At 49.8% G+C, this 8,733-nt stretch overlaps 1 long non-coding RNA gene across 1 annotated transcript; it reads left to right on the top strand.

Annotated features, from left to right (window-relative positions):
• Positions 1 to 3,931: 3,931 nt before the first annotated feature.
• LOC134146967 (uncharacterized) lies at positions 3,932 to 8,407 on the top strand. The gene is made up of 4 exons (XR_009959929.1): positions 3,932 to 4,007; positions 4,830 to 4,886; positions 7,382 to 7,619; positions 8,098 to 8,407. It is a non-coding gene; the product is annotated as an uncharacterized LOC134146967 (long non-coding RNA).
• Positions 8,408 to 8,733: the final 326 nt, after the last annotated feature.

Here is an 8,733-nt window from a genome sequence, read left to right as displayed (position 1 = left end):
GCTCTGGTTTTCCTCTTAGTGTTTCGGTTTCCTAACTCCAGGAGTTTCAGTGAAAGGAGGAAAAAAAAAAAAAAAAAATCCGTGTCTGGTTTCCCCTACTGGACTCCGCGTTGGGCTCTGCTCCAGCATGTTCCCCGCGACGGTGCAGCGCAACACCCTGCTCCCGAAACGGCTTCAGCGTCTCCCAGGAAAACGGTATTTGCATTTGCAGGGGATCAGAGATCTGCTCTGAAGCTGATATTTTTCTTTTAGTGTGAAAGATTCACCCCCTCCTTAAAAGTCAGATAACATATTCAACTCTGCTCTCGGTGACAAAGCAATTAGATGCTATGAAGCAATTCCTTTCTTCGAAGCTTCCCACAGATAAAGATTTTTATGATAGAAATAATATGACTGGGGTCAGGATTTCTTCTCAGTATAACCCAAGGGTATTTTGAGAATTGCTTGGATTCTAGTGAAATCCCACTGGGTGCCAATCAACACTGTCCAGCCTCAATTATGGGTTCAGTTATTTTTTCCACTTCCCTTTGCACAGGATTTTAAAGCTGAGATATGCAAACATGGGCCATTGTCAAATACCCCGATGGGAGACTGTTCTTCCACTGTTTGAATACCATATCTTTTGCCTTCTTGCATAAATATTTTAATTGCTAATTTGCTGGTCTCATTTAACACAGATTTGGCATTTATCATTTGAATTTAAACTTGTTAAAATTGACAATTTTCTTGGCTACCTATATTAATAATTTAAAGGGAAAGCTCATTATTTAATTATTATGGGTAATTATTTTGTAACTAATGTGGAAATTGTCATTTCTACGGCCTTAAAAGATCCTAGAGGAAGTGCGCACAGATCGATACGGATCAAATCCCAGCAAGTGGAAAAGTTGTAAAGGAACAGTCTTTTGTGTAAAACATTATGTCACGGGGCTAAATATTAAAATTAGAATTAAAATGTAATTCTCTGTGCTGGCACCACCAAAGCCTGTGAGACTGTTCAGAGCAGTACAGTTGGAGGTTTGGAACAGCATTTTTAGTTTTGGGTTTTGATTCATTTGGAGGCATTTGGATCCTGCTGGGATGCGGTTTGGGTGAGGGCACCTTGGAGTACGCAACGAAACACGCTCGGTGGTGCAGCGTGAGCGGTGTCCGCAGTACGAGCGTCTCTGCGCGTGTGCTGGCGTGCCCTCTGCGTGACCGGTGGCTGTTTGTCTAGCACTTTCCCAGAGTGCCTGAGACTCCTTGGGAAATGACAAAAATGCCGCTTTTCCTCTATTTCTAATTTTTCACCTGGAAAACTCAGATCTCAGGAAGCTTTAGTTTATTCCACTTAATAGGACCAGAGAGGGGGAGGATCCCAAGACATTGCTCTGAACTACCTGCAGTTTATGTAAATAACTAAACCATGTTTTGTCTGATTTTGTCACTGTACTGAGGTTAAAAAAGCGACTACCCCAGATCGGGGGGTATGAATCCTTCACGTGGCACGGCGTGAAGCAGCAGCTTCCCTTTTCGCCCGGTTTGCGGGCGAAGGGTGAGTGCGCAGCGGCTGCAGCCAGCACTAGCGCACGTGGAGCAGGAGCGGGCTCGCTGGTAGCACCTCACCTTATTCCTGGGCATTACCGATGCTGCCCGATTTCTTTTTGCAGGAAGGTGCCAGGCGGTGGTTAATACCCCGCAGTCCTCCCAGGCAGTAAGTTTGTTTTCTCTGATAAGTGATACTTAATGTGACAAAGCTTTTAATTTTCAGATAGCAAAACCAAATGCAAGCAAGTGAGGCAGATCACTTATGCGCACCTTGAAAGCGGAGAGCGCTGCCCGTGTTTTAGCCGTCGCAGACGCTGCTCGCGGTGTTGGCATGCGGCAGTCCTGGGACCTGCCAGTCTGGCGTCCCCCACCCCGCGCCTGCTGACCTGACACCGCGGGCAGAGGCAGGCTGAGTCCCGCGGGACGTGCAGTGCCCACGGAAATGCTGCGATTTCGGTGAGTTGGTGCTGGGCTCTCCTGGGCAGAAGTAGTCCTGGTCCTGCCGTGTAAACGGGACAGGAGAGCCCTTTGCCGCCTGCCTTCCGCACGCTCTTACCTGGTCGGCGCGGGTGGGTTTCCATGCTGCAGCACGCTCGTGTTTGGGGCGTCCCCGTTGCACCAGCCCCTGGCCCTGTCCGTGGATCCATCCCTCGTGCAGAAGCGCTTTGCACGAGCGCGGCGCGTCTGAGCGGACGTTCGGGGGCGGAAGGCGCCGCGGCGAGGCGAGCGGGGGGCACCGTTCCCGGCCTCGGGCCTGCTCTTCTGCACCGCCGGAGCCGGTGGAGAGCGAAGCGGGGAGAAGTCCTCCCCGCTCCCCCGCCAGATGGCCCTCACGCTTTTTTAATTTTCCTCCGAGCGGCCGGTAACCGCGCCGTGGGAAGCGCGCGGTGAGTTTACGACGGACCCGAGCCCTTTTTTATTTCAGGAAGGTGCAGCGCGAGCTCCCGCGCTCTGCCCAGCGCCCTTCCCGGCCGCGGCCCCGGCGGGGAGGTGGCGGGTCCGGCCTCGCCGGCGAGGCGCTGCCGGGCTTCGGGAGGCGGCGCGGGCTCCGGAAACTTTCCTGAAGTGGATGTCACGCACGTGGGCCGCAGACGGAGTCGAGCGCGTGCGCCTGGCCCTGGGGTCGGTTTGGGAGCAGCCTCGGCTCGGGGCGGCAGACGGCTGCTTCTCGCTCGGACGTCGGCCCTCGGTCTCCGCTCGTCAGCGGTCGCCAGATCCTGCCGGTGCTGCTTTCCGCCCCTTTGGAGCAAGGTTTGTGAGATACGGAATGAGGCAGTAACTTCTTTTCCTGTTGATTGTACTTTATCTCAAAAAAATAAGAAAACACGCTTACCAGCCCCTTACCGGGTTACCTTTATATCTGAGTTTCAAATTCTGCAGTTTTGTATTATAACATGGAGAAACTGAAACAGAACCATACAGTTTGAAAAAAAAAATAACAACTTCTGAGTCTTGGCACTCATATAAACCAGTCCCTGATCCTGGATTTCCTAGTGTTTCCATCTTTCCCCGTACACTGAGATCGTTTTCCCTTTGAGAACAATACTGGATTTGGCGCTCTCCTACTTTACTGTTACTGAAATATTTTAGTGCATTAAATAGTGGATTTGCTGATCCACAGACAGGTTCTGCCCAGACTGTAAGCTTTTCCATCTGCACGCCCCCGTTCTGACCTTGGCCTACCGTAGGGCTGCCGAGGGCTCGTCCACGCTCCGCCACTGCGGGCTGCTCTACTGAGATTAGTATTAAGGGGCTCGAGCTGTTGAAGGGGGTTTTCTACTGATAAATGGATTGACACCCATATTTTAATCCCACATCATCAAACATTCGTCAGATACTCTTGGTCATTACTGACAGAGCCAGATTTGAACTGGTGACCTAGCAGTAAAAGGTCCCATTAGCAATTTCCTTAAACTGTCAAGTCATTGCATAATACAAGCGAAATGCAACGGGAATTTTTTCCTTTGGTAAAGGCTATAGGTTCTGTCTCATTTTATTTACCACAACACTGTTTTAAAGCCTTCATATTCTTGCCTAAGCCAAAAATATAAAGAAATATAAAAATTTGATATAGCACCCAATGCAGCTCCTCTCTACGGGACAGTTGCAGAGTTCAGCAGTGCCAGGCAAATGTAAACTATTTATTTACATGGACAGAGAAAGTGCCTGAGAGTCCCAGCGGCAAATCACAGCCTCATCCTGCCAGGTGCAGTGCACGCTCCGTGCCAAGATGAATCCAGCCTGCTTGTGTGGCGCTCTCCATAAGCAATAAAAGGGGAGAATGACAGGCATTTTGAAAAGCTTCGCTGGCTCATGGCATGCTGCTCTGTTCTTTTACCAGCAATTTTTGTATTGAAGTGTTTTTTTTCTTTACAGAATCATTTGAAGAAATAATGTGTGAAAAAAAAATATTACCTCCGGCAGTCATGTTATAATGGCTCTTGTGCTGACAGCCCTTTGGGAGCAGTGGCAGCAGTGGGGTAAGTATATATGACATCTTTGTAGTGATAAAGAAACAAATAAATGTTCCCATTAACACTCCATCAGGTCAACAGCTATTCCAGACCAACACGATGCTAGGAGAACCAGTTTGATTCATATCATCTAAGACACTTCTCTTGAGGCATATCTTCTGCAAGGCACATAAAACAGGGGTCCTGTGCTAACCAGGTGGAGTCATTAAAGAATCAGTGAACTTTTTACAAGTTGCTTGAAATACCCTGGCCAGAGTCCAGCTCCAGTTTTGTTGCTGTGCCTGTTTAACAGTTCCTTCATCACACCACGACAATGACTCTGTTTCGGGGCTGGAGGAAGTAATTTCTCCATACGTTGTTTGCAAGGCATTTGGGGAGGCTTCTGAAAGCTTCCTAAGCCCTGCAGTGAGATCTGTGGGATGTGAGCCTTACCGTAACAGTCTGCTCAGGAAGCAGGAGCAGCATTTGTGTGTCACCCGTACTGACTGTGCATGCGCGTGGAGCACACCCACACGCACACAGCCACCACCGGTCGGGAGGGCTAACCTCGCTCCTGTGCAACTCATGGGGAGTTACGCTTGAGTAAGGACTGCAGTGTCTACCTCCCTGCACAATGTTAGGTGGTGAGAATGCCTTTCAAAAGATTTCTGTAAGGGGAAATGTTTAAGCATGTTTTAGCTTTGCTGAAATGAGGGCTTTAACCAGGTACAGAGCTTCCAATTAATGCAGGAGACTTCAGAGCTCCTAAAGTGAATGATGCTTTGCCACCCATGTCATGGGGACCATTTGGCTATCTCTTTACCAGAATTCTTATTACTTTTCCCTCAGGTCGGACCTTTTAGAGAGAATGTGTGTACGGCCTTCCCCAGGAACCAGTAAAGGAAGGTAGGACGCACAAGTTTAAGCCCTTGGTGTGCCTTGAACCATAGAGATCCTGGTCAGAGACAATAAGGAAATCCCCTGCTCTGAATCAGGCAAAGCAGGGGCTTGCATGCCTAGTCTGAGTTTTCCAAAGCTCAAGAATAAATAGGTGAATATCTCTTAGTATCTCAAAATTCGCTATAACCAAAGCACTTATGTGCAATCCTGTGGAAAAATGTCTCTGGTCAAAGGTCTGCAGTCAAAATGTCTGAGCCCAGCTGCTGAAGCTAGTTCTACCTTTGCTGAAGTCAGGAGGTGCTCTGAGGCAGCATAGACACCAGAAAAAATGGGCTTCAAAATAGGCAGCACAAGAAGAGCAGAAAAATCCCGAACAACCAGATCCTGGAAATGGTGAACTTTGTGCTTGCCAACCCAGCAAGTGTCTCTTATCACTCTCCTATTTGAAAGAAGAGCCTGAGGTTTTGGAGTAAATCCTTCAAAAGAGTTTGTGCAGCTTAAAAGTCTAAACCTCAAATGTAAAGTCCTCAGAGTTTGTTTAAGCATTTAAGAGAAGATACTGATTCCTGAGTCACATAAATACTTCTGATAATATTCATCCTTGATTCAGCAAAGCATGTGACAAGTTAGTAGATGCTTAAATCCACTCCATGTAATATGCTTAAACTCATCCTCTCAGAGGGAAGGAGTGCTTGCTTCTGGGTTTCTCTCCCTTACCTCTTGAATGGGAGACATGTATTTACATCTCCTTAAAATCAGTGCAAGTTGATTATATGTTTTGCTGAACTGGGTATGTAAAAATCATAGCAACATTTTGTGTGCTAAAATAACAACCGTCAATTGTACAGGAGTAATCACTGCCAGGATAAACAGATAAACACGAGCTGGCCTTATATGCGTAGCAGGCTTGCGAGGGAGCAGTGGGAACCTGCAGCTCTTCGCCTACAGCGTCGTGCAATTTCCGCTGTTGTAGCGCAGAAGCAGATAGTCATTCAGTCTTACGGCTGGACGTGGAGGGTCCCCGCCCCCGTAGGCCCACCGGGAGGGTGGCTGCGAGGCGGGGGTGCGAGGGGCAGCTCCCCGCCGGGAGCCCCGGCCCCGCGCTGCCGACGAGCGCGGCGGAGCCCGGGCGGCGGCGGGGGAGGCGGCGCCGCGCGCGGCCGCCAGGTGGCGCCGCGGCCCCGGCGGGAGGCGGGAGCCGGGACGCGACGTTTCCACCCGCGGCCCGCAGGTCACAGCAGCCGGCGTAAAGCCGGGCCCTGCCAGCCCTCGCGGGGGGCAGAGCCTTCTGCCGGCTCCCTCCTCTCGAACAAGGCAGGCAGAGCATCCCAGTCCCCGGCTCCCTGAGCCTTTCTCTCCCCTCCTCCCCTGGAGCAAGCTAGGCAGGAGGAGCAGAACATCCCCAGCAGCTCAGCCATGTCATCACTTGCCAGGCTGGTTCAACCTACAGAAGCAAAGTCTTCGAATCAAAACAGGAGCCTGTTGGCTGCGAGAAAAATACTCGTGAAAAGGGCATTTGCTGCAAATACTCGTGAAAAGGGCGTTTGCTGCAGAGGAGACGAGTGAAATGTTCTGATCCCCCAGCCCCTTCCCCTCTGCGTTCGCAGAAAGTGCAGGTATGAGCTCAGATCCTAAGTGCTCTGCTTTCTTCAGTCCCGCCTTGAAATGAGATGCTGGCTTTTCCCCTGTGCCCTGTCAGCTCCGGTCTGCTGCTCGTCTCCCTTCTCCTGAGAAAGGCGGGGAGGAGCATGGTCTCTCTTGGGGCTCCCGCTGTGAGGCTCAGGGAGGAAAAAGCTTTTCTCTCAGAAGTTCCCATTTCCAATTACTTCTTCCCTTGCTTTGGGTATGGGGAGAGGGAAGTGAGGTCTGAACATCCCCTGTGCCTGACAGCTCACAGCAGAGGGAACAGGGACTGGCAGAAAGAGGGAGTTACAGTGGACAGACTCCAGGTCAGAGGCAAGAGGGGCCTTGGGCCCACTTGGAAACTGCCAGGGAAGGGGCCTTTCCTCATGTAGGACACTCCTGCACTCTGAGACCTCTATTTCCAGCCGTACAGGGCTCTTGTTTCAGTCCTACGAAGTGAAACCTCCTTCCTAGACCTCCTTGCTCAAAGGTGGCCTCAACAGCCAGCCTTTCCCTGGGGGCCCTGTTTGCAGGACTAGGCCTCCCTGCAGCAAGCCGGAGCTGGGTCTTTTCTCCTTCTTTCCCTTCCACCGGCATTTAGATTCCAGCATTGACCCATCCCTGATATCCGCTAAAACCAGGGAGACTGGACTGCGTTCCCTACCCCTCCCTATGCGATATACAAGCTGCTCTTCCTGGTCCTGTGAAGTAGCACTTACTGGTTTGTGTCACGGGGATAAAACCAGCAGCTCAAATGTGCAGCTCTTGCTTGCTTTGGGAGTGAAGCGTTCGCTTACCCTTGGGAGAAAATTGCAGTCTCCAAGTCTGTGTGTTTTACTCTGCATTGTATATTGAGAGCATTTAACTTGTGATTGCAGGAAAGCCTCCGTGAAATGTGCCCAAGTTTCCTTCTGCAGCAAGAGAATGGTTAAGTGCAGAATTCCAGCCAGGCAAATGAAAACTCCCCCGTGGCACACTGCAGAGTGTCCTCCAGCTAATTTTGCCATACTAAGGAAAGGACAAATACAGTTTTCCACATGAATACGCTCTGGTCTCTTAACCGGCATGATACAGATACACATTCAGGAGCACCTTTGCTGCAGTCACTGGAGTGAGGTGGGTTTTAGAACAGAGATCAGACCTGGGTGATGGGGAGAAAGCAAGTGGTAAATGCAACCGGGAATTATTAAAAAAAAAAAAAAAAAAAAAAAAAAAAAAAAAAAAAAACAGTATGTTGTATTTGGCCTCTGTGGGATGGATGAAGTGCAGAAGCTGGATTGCCTGCCACCAGCCCCTTTTTGCAAAGTTGTGACTTTCTCACCCCCTCCTCATTTCAGCTCTGCTTTTCTTTCACACTCTCTTGGGGGGATGAGCCAGTGTTTAACTCCTTTGTCCTTGCAGCAATTAAGTTTGTGGCTTTGCAGCTATCTGTAAGTCCCAGGTGTGGCATCTCCCTCAGCCTGCTGTCACCCAGTGGGAACCTCCAGAAAGTTGCCTGTGTGTGAGGCACAGAGAGAGGCTCAGGGTGTGTGCGTGCACGCATATGTACAAGAGGAAAAAAGTAGCAGAGAATTTGTCATTTTTATTATTGTAGTGGCTGGCTGTCCCTGCCCAGTGGAGGTGCCCTCAGACTGCTGGTGTGATGCTGTTCAGCAGCCAAGCATCCAAAGAAAAAGCGTGGAAACAGTCCCTTGATTCCTTGGACAAATTTGAAGGACAAAATCTGCCAACTGCTTGGTATATTGATTCAAATGCATTATTCCTCCCCCTGCCCTGGGAAAGGAGCAATCAGTGCAGGTGCAAATAGTTTTTAATTGCAAAACGTATCTCACCGTGGAGGCATTTAGGCTAAATATGATACAACCACTACGGCAGTAGCCTGAAGACCAATAAGCCAGAGCACTGCAGGGGCAAAGCTACTCCTATAAAATACATATAGTGTATGGCTGTGTGTCTATGTTCTTCCATATACCCCTAAGCTATGACACATTATGATTATGTGAAGATTCAAATATCATCTGCAGGGAATGTGCAACGTCTCTCTTTCTGTAACACAATTCAGATGTGAGAACACAGCATTTAGTTTGGATATGAATGTGCGTGGACCCTTCTAAACCCGAAGACCTGGCACAGTTTCTCAGGTAAAGCGCTGGCCTCTGGCTCTGTGCCGGCTTTTAAGACGGAGCTAGCTGGCCGGGGCTTAGACGTGCACAGGTAGGGCGTCTTCACG

This window comes from Rhea pennata, chromosome 14 (assembly GCF_028389875.1).
Source record: "Rhea pennata isolate bPtePen1 chromosome 14, bPtePen1.pri, whole genome shotgun sequence".
NCBI classification, from domain to species: domain Eukaryota; kingdom Metazoa; phylum Chordata; class Aves; order Rheiformes; family Rheidae; genus Rhea; species Rhea pennata.
The sequence above is the reverse complement of the archived record's forward strand: the minus strand, read 5'-3'. Positions and strand labels throughout refer to the sequence as shown.